Source organism: Neomonachus schauinslandi, chromosome 12, assembly GCF_002201575.2.
Source record: "Neomonachus schauinslandi chromosome 12, ASM220157v2, whole genome shotgun sequence".
Classification (NCBI taxonomy): Eukaryota; Metazoa; Chordata; class Mammalia; order Carnivora; family Phocidae; genus Neomonachus; species Neomonachus schauinslandi.
Genome location: NC_058414.1, coordinates 62,592,353 through 62,609,860, shown reverse-complemented (window position 1 = coordinate 62,609,860; position 17,508 = coordinate 62,592,353). Strand labels below are relative to the sequence as shown.

Genomic DNA, 17,508 nt, shown 5'->3' with positions numbered 1-17,508 from the left:
ATCCTAAAGCAGAATACATATTCTTCTCAAGTGCACATGGAACATTCTCTAGAACAGATCACATACTGGGTCACAAATCAGGTCTCAACTGCTACAAAAAGACTGCAATTATTCCTTGCATATTTTCAGACCACAGTGTTTTAAAACTTGAAGTCAACTACTAGAAAAAATTTGGAAGGACCACAAATACATGGAGGTTAAAGAGTATCCTACTAAAGACTGAATGGGTCAACCAGGAAATTAAAGAAGAATTTAAAAAAATATGGAAGGAAATGAAAATGAAAACATGACAGTTCAGAATGTGTGAGATGCAGCAAAGGCGGTCCTAAGAAGGAAGTATATAGGAATACAAGCCTTTCTCAAGAAAGAAGAAAAGTCTCAAATATACAACCTAACCTTACACCTAAAGGAGCTGGAAAGAGAATAGCAAATAAAGCCTAAATCCAGCAGGAGGAGAGAAATAATAGAGAGTAAAGCAGAAATCAATGATACAGAAATCAAAAAAAGAGTAGAACAGATGAACAAGACTAGTTGGTTCTTTGAAAGAATTAATAAGATCAATAAACCCCTAGCCAGACTTATCAAAAAGAAAAGAGAAAAGACCCAAATAAATAAAATCATGAATGAAAGAGGAGAGATCACAATCAACACCGAAGAAATACAAACAATTATAAAAGAATATTCTGATCAACTATATGTCAACAAATTAGGCAATCTGGAAGAAATGGATGCATTCATAGAAACAGATAAACCACCAAAACTGAAACAGGAAGAAATAGAAAACTTGAACAGAGCCATAACCAGCAAAGAATTACATCAGTAATCAAAAACCTCCCAACAAACAAGAGTCCAGGGCCAGATGGCCTCCCAGTGGAATTCTACAAAACATTTAAAGAAGGATTAATACCTATTCCTCTGAAAATGTTTCAAAAAATAAAACTGGAAGGAAAACTTCCAAACTCATTCTATGAAACCAGCATTACCTTGACCCCACAACCAGACAAAGACCTCATCAAAAAGGAGAATTGCAGACCAGCATCCCTGAGGAACATGGGATTCTCACCAAGATACTATCTATATGCAACAGTACATTAAAAGGATTATTCACCACAACCAAATGGAATTTATTCCTGGGATGCAAGGATGGTTCAACATCCACAAATCAGTCAATGTGATATACCACATTAATAAAAGAAAGAACAAGAACCATATGATCCTCTCAATAGATGCAGGAAAAGCATTTGACAAAATACAGCATCCTGTCTTGATAGAAACTCTCCACCATGTGGGGATAGAGGGAACCAAAAAATGCACGGCAGAGCCATGTGAGTGGCAGTAAGAGAAGAAACTGCCCTTCCCACCGGCCCAGGAAAGAAAACTAGGCATGACTCTCAGAGCTGAGCAGGCTCGAGGCTTTCAGACCGGATGGCCCATAAATCTTGCTCAACAGTACAGGTATCTTGGTCGTTTGTAAATCGCCTCAAAGCTTAAAAGCCCTGTTTTCATTCTTGGTTGCCCATCTACCAAACACCAGTAGAGTGTTCAAAACCCTATGAGCATCTACCAAATGTTATGAACTAAGGTCATAAGAGTCTTCTTCAGAGACGCTAGTCATCATCACTCAATGAGCTGACTGTCCCAACTGGAGTAGAGAAGAGGAGTGTACAAGAAATTTTACTTGCTTTGAGAAACGAATACTGTCATAAGATCTGATTCCTGGTTCATTGTCTAGGCTTAGCTCTGATAACCTTCCTGTTTTCTCATTCCATCCACACCCCAGTCCTAAAAGTGTAGAAATAAACTGCATATAGGTCCCTGAACACAAAATGCTATTTCATAACCCCGTGCCTTTCTACACACTTTACCACATTTCCAAAACCAGCTTAAAGGTCATCTATTCCAGAGGGCCCTCCCGGACCTTCCCTCAGAGAATGAGTTCTCCACTGTGCATTTGCCCCCTTTCCTTTTAGAATGAAATAGTTAAAATACACAAGGTGGTATAGAAAATAATACAGCAAACACCTGGCATTTGTAAATCTTAATTATCCTATATTTGCCATTTCTTTTAAGAAATTAAACAGTTTAGATACAGCCAAAGCCCCTTCTGGGCCACGCTCCCATCATATCACCCTCTCTCTTCCCCTGGAAGTAAGCAGTATCCTGAATAGAATGTCTGTATACTTTTACTATATATGTATCCCTAAACAATATGTCTGATCTTTTTGCATGTTGTTAAACTCTAAAATCACACCATGAGTATTCCTCTGTGTTCTATTTTTCTCAACATTGTATTTTTGAGATTGTTTTAAGTGTTGACATATTAAATCATTTTAAGTGCTCTCTAAATATTATACCAATTTGTACTCCTACCAGCAGTGTATGGCTTCCAGAAGGCTGGTCCAATCAACATGTAAAAGCCATAGGTTGTTTCTCTGTTCTTTATTTAATTCCTAATATTTTTAATCATCTACTAAAATTTCCTTACTCATGCATAAATATCACCCACCAAAATTCTGTTAAATAAATCATGCCACAATTATCAGTCAAGTCACTAAAAATTATCTCAGATCACTAATGCTTGAGCGTTTTATATTGTATTCCATGTTTAAGTCATTTCATGACCATTTTAAACACATTTATCTGGCACTTATTAACAATGGGGACATGTACTAAAACAGGGATATCACTGAAGAAGACAGACCCTCTCCCCTTAAACAGCTCACAGCTTTGTTAACAACACAGACATGTAATCAAACAATTGCAATGCAATGTCATAAATGCTGTAATCAAGGTGGGCCTAAAAAGCTGTGATGGCAAATCAGGAGTTAGCAGTGGATCAGAGTCTTAAATGAATAGATTTTAAATAATTTCAGTGGATCTAATGGTTTGGGCTTAAAAAAACCAACTGTTTTCATTCATTATTTCTAGTATGAGAGTTTGAGATTATAAATTATGTAATTATAAATGTCAATTATAAAATCCTTAAAGCACTAACTTTCTGAACAATGATTATCTGAAGTTAGATGTTAGATGATTCAAAGTTGGTACACTGATCAAAAGAATGTTACATCGATCATTAATAGTAACAAAGTAAGGTTTTTTTAACCACTGGGCAGCTTTCTTCAAGCACACTATAACATACTTATTCCATGCATGCGAAAATATGATCTAAGTTCATATCAAGAGTAATAGCAGTTGGCCATATGCTTTTGTCATAGGATTCCCACATCTCTAAGATTCAGGGAAGAGTTAAGTAGCAGGAAGATAGTAGGTGATGGCAAACCAACAATTCTTACTTAAATCAGACAACTCCAAACTGTAGTGGCTCCAGCTTCAGTGTGGCAAACTACTGGGAAGTTCGGAGGTTGACTCATCTTGAAGCTGTGCTTGCCCAGCACTTTCCATACAAACACTGCAAATATGTTATCTCTTCATATCAAAGAACTGGAGAAGGCTGCTGAAGGTCATAGGACTAAGGATGCTTGCCCCAAGTGAACACCTGGTACCACCTCTGGCCGCAAAGAATGCCCTGATAACTCTTCACGGTACCCTTGCTTCACACACAATTATCGCATTGATAATTCTGAGCCCTAAAGTTTTCACACATCACAAAGAAAACTCAGTGTCATAGAAAGCACACTAAATCCTCTTGGAACCAATTTAATGGCTTTTATGGAAGATATACCTGCATAATGAACAGGCACTGCTATTTTGTGAGTAACATATTTATAATTACAACTCCTACAAATTGTGCAAACTGGTTCCAACAGTTGCAAACACAGAATGTTGTCAACCTATATCTTAACCTTGACATTTAAGATATGTATTTTTTATTTTTTTAAGATCTTTATTATTTGTCAGAGAGCGAGAGAGGGAGGGAGAAAGAGCACAAGTAGGGGGAGGGGCAGGCAGAGAGAGAAGTTCCTCAGCAAGGAGCCTGACATGGGACTTGATCCCAGGACCCTGGGATCATGACCTGAGCCGAAGGCACACACTTAACCGACTGAGCCACCCAGGTGCCCCTAACCTTGACATTTAATTCAGTATGTACTGTTGCATCTGTATAAAGAACAAAAACATTTTGAAGGTATTATTTTTCTGAGTGCTACATGATACATGCTTAATGGTTTGGTTCTTCTCAACAGAGTCTTTGGTCTACCCCTAACCTTCGACATTATACATGTAAGAACAAGAAAGGGACAAACTTTTGCTAAGGATCTTCTACAAATGGAGTATTTCATTCATTATTCCCTTAAATCTTTGAGGTAATGATGTCCCTTATTAATAGATGAGAAAATCGAGGCTTAGAAAGTATCAAGAACTTGACTAAGGTCATAAAGCCAATGAATATTACAGACAGATCTTTAAATGACCCCAAGTATCTTGATAATTCCAGAGCTTCTTTCCCTTCACCATCAATAAGAAGTCTAAAAATGCCAGACCGAAAGAAGTATATTACAGTAGAAAAAGTGCCAACAATGACCTTCCCAAAATACAGTCTTTATATTATGCCCAGATTTTAGGGTTACTTTATCATGCAGTAAAAACAGTGTTCCCACCAGCTTGGCCAGAGGAACAGAAATTATTATTCATTTCACATACTCTTTACAGAGGATGTAAGATTTCCTAATATATCTTAAAATGTCTTGATAGAGGCTAAAAAGAAGTAATAAAGGCACAACACTCTAAAACATTTCCCTTGAATTTAGTATTTTCTGCATATCTTATGAGGTCAAAGCCACAGAATTACTTCAAATTCATATAATATTATGTCATGACCATCACTGTACATTTTGGACCCCATTACTTAAGATCCAATAAGTAAAGGAGCAGGTATGTTATTTCAAATGTAACCTCTTTTGATTTGATTACCAGACTTTCTACTGATTTTGACATATTTATAAATAAAAAACTAGGTCACTAAATGGTTCTATGAACTAGGTTAAAACACAGTAAAATCTCAGTTAGTATTCCGGAAGCAGTAGACAGCAGCTCTCACTTTTCCACATCAGATGAACAGAACTGTCATTATCTGCCTGAATGCTCAGACCCACACTATATTTCTATTCATGCATTTAGTTAGGGTCTAGCAGTTTAAGTCATCAAAAATTACATGACAAGAAAAGATGGTACACCAACATGTCAGGCAGCTCTTAGCATTAGGAAGCTCTCCATCATTGGTTATTTTAGCAATCTAATGATGTCTTAATTTGTCTATTTTAATGAATATATTACTGAAAAGATAGAGATAGACAATCTTACATCAAAAATGACTACAGAAGGTGTGCCTGGCTGGCTCGGTCAGAAGAGCATGTGACTGTACATCTCGGGGTCATGAGTTCGAGCCCCACACTGGGTATAGTGATTACTTAAATAAATTTTAAAAACTTAAAAAAAAAAATGGCTATAGCAACATAAGTAAAAGGAAGACTGTGATTTTTTTGACCAAGCAGGAGATAATGGTTTAGTGTTTTTGGAAAGTTGTCTGGCAGCATGAATCAAGAGCTTTTTAAATGTTTTAATTTTTGGCCCAATAATTTCACTTCTAGAAATCTATCCTAAGGAAATACTCAGTGATATATGATCAAAGATTTATGAACAAGGACATGCATTCCTATTGATAAAAATAAAACCACACAAAAATACAAATGTTTGAAAATTGAGAATGTTTGAAAATGATACAATATGAAAAATTATTATAAATACATCAAAAATCAAGTTTTCCAAAATGTTATTACATGTAATTGCTAAAGAAAAACTCAGCATTCAAAACTGTATATACAACATGAACTTAAATTTATTTAAAAAAAAAAGACAAGAAGGCAAGGCATTGGATCAATATGTGAATAAGGTGATAAAATTATGGATGATTTCATTTTCCTCCTTATACGTTTCTAATTTTTCCAAATTTGGTACAATGATTATTGTAAACTAAAAAATTATTTACATCAGCCTTATTTTAGCTTCTTAATTCTATTTTTTTAAAGGCTTTTTTTTTAAGATTTTATTTATTTATTTGACAGAGAGAGACACAGCAAGAGAGGGAACACAAGCAGGGGGAGTGGGAGAGGGAGAAGCAGGCTTCCCGTGGAGCAGGGAGCCCGATGTGGGGCTCGATCCCAGGACCCCGGGATCATGACCCGAGCCGAAGGCAGACGCTTAACGACTGAGCCACCCAGGCGCCCCTAGCTTCTTAATTCTAATTGGCACCAACAAAATAAAAAGATACACTATACAAATGAAGACCCTTCTATGAATGTGAAAGAAATGCAAAAACAGGACAAGCTGACACAGAGAGCTCTTGACATAATTGTATCTCTTCAGACTGAATACTAATGCTGATAGCACTAATGGAATGAAACCAGAATGGCATGAATAATACATTACTTGCACCAATCGATGTTAGAATGTTACAAGCTGATGGAAAATAAATGCTCAGAGTAAAAACAGAGGAAGAAATTTCAAATGCAAGTACAGCATAACAATCCATCTAATATCTCTACTGACCAGGGTATGGGAGAATTGTTGCAACTCTGCCAAAAGAATACAAAATCGATAACAACTGTTGCTTTTGCGCAGCCAAACTGTGTTCTACCAATGATGTATCAGAGGAAAGACTATACAGATGAGGTAAATTATTGATTAATATACACGTGTTTTCATGTAACTATGTGTACCCATTAACAGAAGACTTATCATGATGCCAGGAAATGCAAAATTTTAACTGCAATTAGTATAAAATTATATGCTGTATATTAAAACAAAGAACAGAAATAACACAGACATAAAGTTAATTGTAGCACACATTATCCATATTCCTAAGTCAAGGGTCTTCTAGCACAGAGCTCTGAAGGAAATAATGCAGTTTTCAGTCTCTAGGTAAAGTGGCTAGGTGATTGATGGAACATGCCTCAGGGAATACATAAGCCCCCTCTTATTCACATATATGTCAGTTCCTTTTCAACTGAGGGTCTGAATTATAGAGTAGATCAGTGCCTTAAGAGAGAGTGAAAACAAGAGGATACTACCAGGTAAAAGGCTCCTTAACTCTCAAATCCTACAGGGGAAATTCAAAGGACATCATGTTCCACATATGGTACAAATGGGGGAAAATATCTTGGAAAAAAGGAAAAGCATGTTTATTTAAAAACTTGCTTAGAGATGCCTATAGTAACTCTCTTATAGGCCAAATTAAAAATGATACTTTTATTTCAAATCATCCTCCATATTGAATAAAATACACAAATTTGATTTTCCAAGAGCATTTTCCTGCCAAATTCTTTCTTGTAAAACAAGAAAAGAAACAAAGCCATCTTAGCACTTTAATACTTTGGCATAACGACCAAAAAGAACACCCTGAATTTGATATTAGCGAGCTTTACATGGACCCCCCCCGTCCGCCCATGTTTATCATGCAAGAAACAAGATTTTTAAAATCACATCATAATGGAATTCTGCAAAATAAAGATTTTTTTAGAATAATTTAAGAAAACATTCCAGACACAAGTGATGGACAAACTAGAATGGGTTTCTTGGGGATATTATACAATATTTTTTCTTTGGGGATCTTAACAAGAACAAATGTAGCCCTAGGGGCTTTCTGGTTGACATAGTAGCTAGCAAATGGTACTTGATTTGCTCTTTTCTCATATTTCAATGTTAACCCTCTTGAACGCACACAAAAAGAGGCTCAGTTACAAAGCAGTGCAAAGTAAGAATATTTGTCAACTACCCACCGTACATCAGGAGTGATTTCTATTGAACATGTGGCCCTGACTCTGAACAAGAAAACCTGGGTAAGGAGAGAGAGAGAGAGACCTTCAAAAATGATCTCCACCAAAATCCAGATCTATCCTTTGCTTTTATATAGGTTTAACTATGTGAAATTTTACTGGCTAAATGCTCTGGTCAGCTAAAACAACTAAAAATTAAGAAAGCTTCATGCTTTTAAATTTTGCTATTTGGCAAGTAAAATCACTCTCCTAAACAGCTACCATACAACTACTGTGTCAAAGGGAAATCAAAACGGAAATTATACAGTATTTGTAAAATCATGAAAATAATAAAGATAGGCACTTATTGGTCAACAATTTACCTTTCAGGTACTACGCTATGAAATCTACAGACAAAATTTAATTATATTTCTTAAACCTAAAAGGTAAGTTATTAATAGCCCCATTTTACAATAGAAGAAACCGAGGCTCAAGATCATGAGATAATAAGTGGCAAGATCCTAATAAAAGTCTTGCTGCCTCCTAAGTCTATATTTTTACCAAGCCCATCATCACTACACTTAAATGTGTATGTTGGCAAAGCTGTACTCAAAGACAAATACATAGCCTTAAATGCTTTCTGTGTTCTAAATAATAAAAATAAATGATGCAAACATTCAAGTAAAGAGTTTGAGAAAGGGACAATGGAAATCACAGTAGGCAGAAAAAGGAAAATTAAGAGATTCAGAGCATAATGAATTATTATCGATAAATAATCGTTCTGGTTGAATTTTTTTTAAATCCCAAGGCAAAAACTAACCCCCCAAAAAAAGTGAGCAGGCGAGGACAACACTAAGTTAGTAAAGAAAAGGAGATATAACAACAAATAAAGGTGTCGTTTTCTTTAAAAAGGAGAAATACACTTATGCCAATGTATTCCAAAGTGTGCTTCTAGTGTTCTATAGAAAGTTAATAGATGCTACACACACACACACACACACACACACACACACACACACACACAAGCATTCAGTATCTAAATTTGGGAAATTCTGGGCTGAAAAAAGTGAGAAATTATTTCCAGCATTTCTCCTCATCTTTAACACGATAAAGCTTATTGTTAATCTCCAATACTACTCCAATACTACTTTATTTGACAGGAAGATCATTTCACACCTTTAAAAAAATACTTCAGTATAGGGGCACCTGAGTAACTCAGTCAGTTAAGCATCAGAGTCTTGGTTTTAGCTCAGGTCATGATCTCAGGATGGTGAGATGGAGCCCTGTGTCAGGCTCCATGCTCAGCAGGAAGTCGGCTTGAGATTCTTTCCCCCTCCTTCTCCTTCTCTGCGCCCCCCCCAAAATAAATAAATAAATCTTAAAAAAATACTTCAGTATAGAAAAAATGTACAAAACATATTTACAAAGCTAGCCTAACACTCATATCAAAAAATCTAACAAGTAGTGCAATAGAGAAAAATCAATTGAAAGCCACTATAATACCCTGTAGAGCCTAATTAAACAACTACGTGTAAGCCACAAGAAAACTACCATAGTTATTACAGATCTGTATATTAAGTATTATTCTCTGTTTTAACTCCCACTGAAAATGATGTCAAGGAAAACAAAGTTTTATCCTTTGTCAGTTGACATTGGGAGGACAAGAAAGGATTGCAGTTTTCCATCCTCAGATGGGTTTCATTTAGAAGAGAAATATGGACCCTATAAAACCAAGTCAATCATGTTCCTCAGTTTGAGGGAGTGGAGGGAGACAGAGGGAAGTAATTCTCTCATGATCTGCTTTAAAAATGTCATAAATACTCCCTCTACTTTGGGCTGCACTAAATTCTGGAAACCCATAAAACAGTGAGGTGTGAGAAAAGGATATGCAGTAATCCATTTTATCTGTATTGGAACTGTCAATAAGGGTGGATCTACCTTGGCAACAAAACACTTTTAAAAGCACAATAAAATATTTAAAACTATTTGAATTCAACATATTGACCCAATGTAAGATAATATCCCATGCTGTCAAAAATCAGCAGTGCAAATATAACTGCAATCCATCCTAGTATTTACTCATGTATTTTGCACATAGTAGAATGACTGCACACCCTGCTTTTCCATGACAGTCTAGGCTTACACTTGCTATCCTGGTGCAACTATTAATTTTGCCCCTCTTTCCTCTCCAAAATGTCTAGTTTGGAGTATAACTACATAGTCACCCTAAGCTCAAACCATATAGTACCATTATCTTCCTAAAACCTCAGGTCAAGGGTTGGGGAGTGACCTGATATCAAACTTATATACATACCTGCATTCATATCATAGCTCTGCTAATTATGTGACCTGGGTGAGATCACTTCACCTTTGGTCCTCAGTTTCTTCACACATAAAATAATAATAATAACTATTTCATGGTCGTATGAGGATTAAATAAGAAAATATGCTATGTTTAGCATAGTAGCTGGTATTCAGTAAGTGCTCTATAAATGCTAGCTATGGAAATTATAACAACCACCTCAGAGAGCCCCAAGTGTTTTCACACATAAAATGAGTATAATAATACCCAAATCCTGAGTGATATGAAAGATTATATTAGAAAACCCATGTAATGTGCCTGGCAGAGTGTCAGGTATACAATACGTGCTCAGTAAATGTGCATTTCCTTCATTTCCTTAAATCTACAAGGGCTGTAGTACTAATGACCCACTAGTACTTTGTGTTTCATTATATAAATACAAATTCTACACCTGGAAAAATAAAATACAAAAAAAAGAACAACAGCAAAATATGATAGCGTCTAGTAAATAAAACTTGAAAGCAACAAGAACTGAGGTTAATTGTCTCAGGTACAAAATTGCAAGGAGATTCAATATTCTAGAACATTAGGAAGGTGCTTGCATTTTGGAGACATATGTAGTTAAAACTCTTATTTTTTAACATTCCTCGTAGCCTTCCCCCAGCCACTCCACCCCAGCCCACCCCAGTCTCCTCAGCCAAAAGTAGATCCATTTACCTCTAAGGACATATTTCAGTATTTCCTAACTGTGGAGAATCATGAAGAGTCTAAGATTTTACACTACATGCAAACTAACAAGTTAATCTGCCACCATTTCATAAATGTGTGCAGAAGACTCAAGACTCTTAACCAGAGCGGCGCCTGGGTGGCTCAGTTGGTTGGGTGTCTGCTTTCTGCAGTTCGTGATCTCAGGGTCCCGGGATCAAGCCCCGAGTTGGGCTCCCTGCTCAGCCGGGAGCCTGCTTCCCCCTCTCCCATTGCCCCTCCCCTTGCTCGTGCTCTCTCTCGCTTGTATCCTCTTTCTGTCTCTGTCTCAAATAAATAAAATCTTAAAAAAAAAAAAAAGACTCCTAACCAGAGGCAAAGGATTTTATTACTTAAAGTAACAGCAAAAGCCAGAATGTCAGCATCTGTGCTCCATCCCCAAGCCCAAATTACCACGAGTGATACAAAAAAAGCCAAGATGACATCTATACATGTGGTGGGCTGGGTTACAGCAGAAGAACCCAGAGCTCAGGGAACCTGAATCTCTTATAATGATCAGTAAGTTCACATGGAAGGAGTACTCATCTTTATTATATTACACAATAAATAACCTATGCCTTGTTTTGGAGGGAGCTACTATCTCTATCATCCAAGGCTATTCCTTGTTAAAAATATCCTTAAAAAGATAGTCCAGAGCAGGCAGTGCCTCTGATCACAAGACATGCAGAAACATGACACACTGTGCAGAATTGTCTCCCAACACCAACCAGGTACACATGGATTGTGCCTGCCCCTGGGTCCCAACACACAGTGTTCTGTGCTTAGACAAATTAGGGAAATATTAAACACAGGTTGTTTTGTGTTTTTTTTTTTAAGTTTCTTTAAAGCAGAACTTCTCAGAACCTAGCAATCCAATGTGGCTTAGTGAACCCCCAACAGGAAGATAGAATGCAGGTTTTAAAACTCATTTTTCACAAAACACCTATAAATATCTCCCAAAGGCATATTCCTTGGATCACAGTTTGGGAACTCTAGGGAGAGTTTATATCATGTGCTCAATATCATCATTCTCTCTTGTATAAGGTTAGCTAATATTTTCCCATTTATTTCCTAAAATCCCAAATCCACAGGGAAATGTTTACATAAAGAAATGCCTTTTAAAAGTATTAAAATAGGGCGCCTGGGTGGCTCAGTTGGTTAAGCGACTGCCTTCGGCTCAGGTCATGATCCCGGAGTCCTGGGATCGAGCCCCACATCGGGCTCCCCCTTCTCTGTGGGGAGCCTGCTTCTCTCTCTGCCTCTGCCTGCCACTCCCCCTGCTTGTGCTCATTCTCTCTCTCTCTGTCAAATAAATAAATAAAATCTTTAAAAAAGAAAAAACTCTTAAAAAAAAAAAAGTATTAAAATAGGGCGCCTGGGTGGCTCAGTCGGTTAGGCGACTGCCTTCGGCTCAGGTCATGATCCTGGAGTCCCTGGATCGAGTCCCGCGTCGGGCTCCCTGCTCAGCAGGGAGTCTGCTTCGTCCTCTGACCCTATCCCCTCTCATGTGTTCTCTCTCTCTCATTCTCTCTCTCTCAAATAAATAAATAAAATCTTTAAAAAAAAAAAAAAAGCATTAAAATATTGGAAGCAAAAAAACTGTAGAGTCCCTCTGTGCAAAAGAACCCTTAAAAATAATTGAGATAATATAAGTAAAGTACTTAGCACTAGCTGGCACACAGTAAGTACTCAAAAAATAGCAGCAATTACGAGTATTAGCCATTTTATCATGGTGCATTTACAGAACCCTCTTTGTTATAACACACTGAATTCCTATTATAAGTAAGCTGGTGTGGCCGTAGTAACATCGGGTCATGACTAGTGATTTTTCCTTCTCTAATTCTACTACCATACACTTTCCTACATGCAATGTTTCCATTCTCCTCATGCCAATATTTTACTCCACAAACTGAACCTTATAAGCCTCTAGGTTTATTTTAGTCTAAATTCGATAAATGTTACTCAAAGCCAGTCTTCCTTTTTGTTTTCTTTTAATGTAAAAAATTAGATCCCCATTTATTTAGAAGAACTAATTCATAGTTTAAGTGTCTGTGCTTTCTTCGGTTTTTTTCTCTCTTAACAGGGTTGTCACTGAAAGGTCAAGCTGGATCTCATGAGCAAGTGACAAAGACATTGGCTTAGTTACTGGAAGCTGAGCACTAAAATAAAATACAGTGAGGCCTGCTTGGTACTTCGTGAAGGCAGTGTCAAGTTGGCTTGTGTAGGTCCCAGAAGAGATTTCTAATCCCCTGCTTCTTCTAGCTCCCCTCATGACAGCACCTTTTCATTCTGAGCCTTTGGAGGAGGGGAGACCTGCCAGGCAAGCTGGCCTCCATTTCTACAAGACATCCATCACTTGGCCAGAACTTCTCCAATTATACCAGAATGGCGGATAACAAAATGACATGGAAATCAAAATAATCTAGTATTCTGTGTGTTTACAGTACGTTAGAATGTCCTTAAATAAAGGCTTTTCCTCCTCATTGCTCAGTTTCCTGTCTGTAAACTGGAATGTGATTTTCCCCCTTATTTCATAGTTTACAGGAGAGATTAATGAACATTTGTAAAATATTAATTTTATACAAAATAAAGCATAAATGATATTTTGTTTTTCACAAAATATGATGGTGAATATCCACTTGCACATGTTACTCTCAGAGGGATCAAATCTCTAAGTCAAGTTATAAAAAGGAACTTCTATTACTATGGCATTCTAGATCTTCCTTGAATAGCAGCTAAAGCTAAGTGAGAAATTAAATTTCCATTTCCAAAATAGAAAAAACAAATCTTATATTTTATAGCCATTTATGTGAAGAAACTCCCAAATAAGAAATTTCATTAAAATGTGGCCTAATACTAAATTTTTTTTACAAAACTGTGTTAAAATCTCTGCTTAAAACCGTATTACATGAACTATTTGTGGGTATTTCTAAATATGTGTTTCCAATATTTTAAACTTTTTGAGAAGTTAGTTCTGAGGAATTTTCTTACTAGTATAGTTTTCACACGCTACATAAAAAAAAAGTTGCCAGACATATTTCTGGACTTTGCACAAAATCACCAAGGAATCTTTAAAAACCATCCCTTGTCCCTTAAAATTCAGTGAATCTAGAGTGCGGCTCAGGAATCTGTATTTCTAAATATCCCCTCTAGGGGCACCTGGGTGGCACAGTCATTAAACATCTGCCTTCGGCTCAGGTCATGATCCCTGGGATCGAGCCCCGCATCGGGCTTCCTGCTCGGCGGGAAGCCTGATTTTCTCCCTCTCCCACTCCTCCTGCTTCTGTTCCTGCTCTCGCTCTCTCTCTCTGTGTGTCAAATAAATAAATGAAATCTCTAAGTATCCCCTCTAGATCCAACCGTAGGCAAATTTTAAAACTACTGAAAGATTGCCATTGTACATTTCAAATAGCATCAAGCTGGCAGCAGAAAACTGCGCTTTGGAAAAGGGGTGGTTCTCTTCTTTATAATAACAGAGAGCAGTCCTCTCTCTATTCTTTTGAAGTGATAAGCCAAGGAGTTTCTTCTGTTCCTCCATATATAACCACTTTTTCTTCAAAAGAATTTTAAAACAAAAATAATACATATTCATGGTGTATGTGTGTAGTTTCTAGAGAAACGAAAGTCATCATCAGGTAAAGTCAAGTCAGAGGAAGACAGACCATTGCTGGACGCTGAAGCAAAAAAAATGCTACTGAGTAGCTGAAAAGTCAAAGAATGCACCTTCTAAGCCAAATCAAGAAATTAATTCTAAGTTTTGTAAACTTTTCGAACTTTATTTTATTTGCTTTAGTTCAAAAAGAAAGAAAAGTGGTCCTTTTAACCTTCCCACCAGAGAAAATACTGTGCAGAGATGTAATTTTAACCAAGTCGTGGCTGCCCCCTAGTGCCCGCTTACCCCAATTACAAGATTTTTTAAGGGAGTCTTCACTAGTCATGAAAAAACTTCCTTTCAGCTTTGAAGTAAGAACACAAACTAAAGTTGGTTTCTAAATGTCCTGATATATTCATTCTTGTAAAGTGACTATCCTTAGCCCTTTAATTTATTTCCCAGGACATCTACAATTTTTGAAGTTTACCCGACTTTGAACAGTGTTGCTAAAATAATGCAAGATATTTCTATGCTTTTGTTTTCTGTTTGTATATTCTTCACACACCATATAGAAGAGCCCCTTAATCTTGGCCCCTGCTAACTACCAGAAGCAGGGTGTGCCCATGGGCCCTGAGTCTGAATGCCTCCCCTTCTGTGTTCCTACAGGCCCAGTAGCAGAGGCAGACGTTGTCTGCAATGGAGCCAGACCCACACTTGTGCTTTTGCAGCCAGTCTTCTACCACAGCCAGGCCTGCTAAATGGTCAGGCCCTCGGTGGGTGGCTTCCATAATCTCTCTAACCTGGCTACAGTTTCCTAATTTGCTGATCTCCCTGCCCCTGAATCAGCAAGTATCAGGATCCCAGGCACTCATTGGGACCACTGCCCTAGCCTTTTGGGGAAGTGGCATTGGCTTGTGATGGGAGGGTCCTTGACTTGGGTCACCCCAACTTCTCTCTTAGTTAGGATTCTTCAGGAATATTCATATGCCAGACATAATTCAAATAGGTGTGCTCGTATACAAACTGGATAGTTAGCATTTACTAATTATGTTTTTTTTTTTTTAGCTTACTTGCTCTTTTCTCTTTGCAGAAAGCCAAATACAATTTTATGCTTCTTTAAACTATACTGAACATAAGGTAGTCTTCTTTCAAAGTAGGAATTTAAGTAGGACAATCAAAAGTAATGGAAATTTGGTAGACAGAAAGCAAGAAAATTTGGGCATCTATTTTGCTACTTAACCAATACTTTAAAAATCATCAAATTTAAGGTATTATCACCATGTAATCACATTCTAGTGAAAAATATCACTCTCTAAAAATGGCCAAAAGTTAGAATGAGAAGCTTAAAGTAAATCACCAACAGAAAGAAAAATCAGCTAATCTGCAAAAGTAAATATTTATTCTTTGTGGTACACATCAAATATACAGTGGTCTGCATCAGAATAATATTTATTCACAAAGTGAAATGAATTACTTACATGTTACTATGAAACAATATGCCACATTTTTTGAAAGGCAGAAACATACCTTACAATTGTTACTGAAATTAGCAGCTAGAGTAACTGTATTTATTATAAGCTATAGTAGCTATAACTATATATATTGACATGGAACATGTTAATGATTTATTTTTACAAGGAAAAATTAACTTTCTAAACAGCATGTACCTTATGACCCTATTTTTAAATATTTTTATTTTTATTTATATTTACACACATTACAACACATTCAAAATCTGAAAGGATATATACTAAATTGAAAATATGATTTCTTCCTGGGTGGTAGAATTAGGATAATTTTTCTTTTCATTTCCTTCTCTTACCTATATTTCCTGACAAAGAATTCTGATATGTAGTACTTGTGGCTTTTTTAAAAGCTTTTTTTTTTTTTAAAGAGAGTAAAATTATGCCATGCTAACTTTTATGGTTATCCTCGGCTACCACTATGTCCTTTCTTCAAGTTCAGTATTGCTGAGTAAATTAGAGAAAGTTTTTCTTGGTTGGGGCCTACACTTAGGATGGGGGAGCAGGATACTGTTTAAGGATCTCTATTGTTTGTTTTCATCATTTTTTGAGTCTGAAATTCCTCTGTCTCCACAGTCCAGACTGACTAAGGAAAGACTAGAGTACATTTTGCAATAACTGGCTTTTGCTGCACTCTGCTGGAACATTCTCTGGTGTTCTGCACTAAATGATCAATAAAGAATGCTCAGGTCTTTGCTATATATATCTGGTTTAAAATGTCCTCATGGAGGTTTACGTATTTCTATGGATAAATGAGAATGTTCTTTATCTAATAAAAGGGATATAGTTTACAAATATACACACCAAGGATCACCATGCTCACATATCAGTAAGTGGCTATACATGCAATAGTTGATTATGGTATGTTAGAGGTAACATTTTTAAGTGTTTATTTTGCACCCTCTAAGAGGTAGATCTTTTCTCAACTCTTCTAAACAAACTCAAAGATCTATCTTCAATCTTGTAAATTCTTTAGATGTACCTAACTGGACTCACATTATGTGGAATCATTTGTTACATTAAGAAGGAAAAAAAAAAGAAAACCCTACCAAATTAAAGCAGTTTTTCAGTTTGTTGGTAAATACTCAAATGACTTACACCTGCTTTGTCTACCTACCAATTTCCCTGTTTTTAGTCTTTTACCTCTTCCCCTAAAACGCACCTGCAGTCAACATTCAGCATGAAGCTCTTTCGGTGAAAAGTAAATCGATTTGTGTTGGCCCAAGATTCCACAAAACAGTGTCTAGAGAGGCCTTAGTAACACAGATGCAATGGAAAAGAACCGTGGCAGGCTTGTTTCAACAATCTTCTGAGGGCAGTAAGGAAAAACTTTCACCTTAGACCTGTCTTGGGAGTTGCAAACATAGATGTTGGCAAGAATCCCAGCATACACAAAATACTTCTCAATTTTTACTAATACCTGCTAAAATTATGTTTTGGCCTCTCTGCTTGGAAAGAAAAGTCTGGGATGACCCATCTTTTGACTTTATAATCTGCATAAATCTCTTGAAGAGGGTTCACAGGAAAAGTTTCCATGGAACATTTCTATTTTAAAAAAAAAGAAGAAGACAAAGAGAAGAAAGAAAAGAAGAAAGAAAGAAAGAAAGAAAGAAAGAAAGAAAGAAAGAAAGAAAG

At 36.7% G+C, this 17,508-nt stretch overlaps 1 protein-coding gene and 1 pseudogene across 6 annotated transcripts in view; one reads left to right on the top strand and one right to left on the bottom strand.

Annotated features, from left to right (window-relative positions):
* The window catches only part of BBS9 (Bardet-Biedl syndrome 9), a 475,024-nt gene that overhangs the window by 181,198 nt on the left and 276,318 nt on the right, over window positions 1–17,508 (bottom strand). The gene's annotated exons all lie outside the window — the stretch shown is intronic.
* Window positions 6,514–17,508, top strand: part of LOC110588931 — a 28,129-nt pseudogene continuing 17,134 nt past the window's right edge.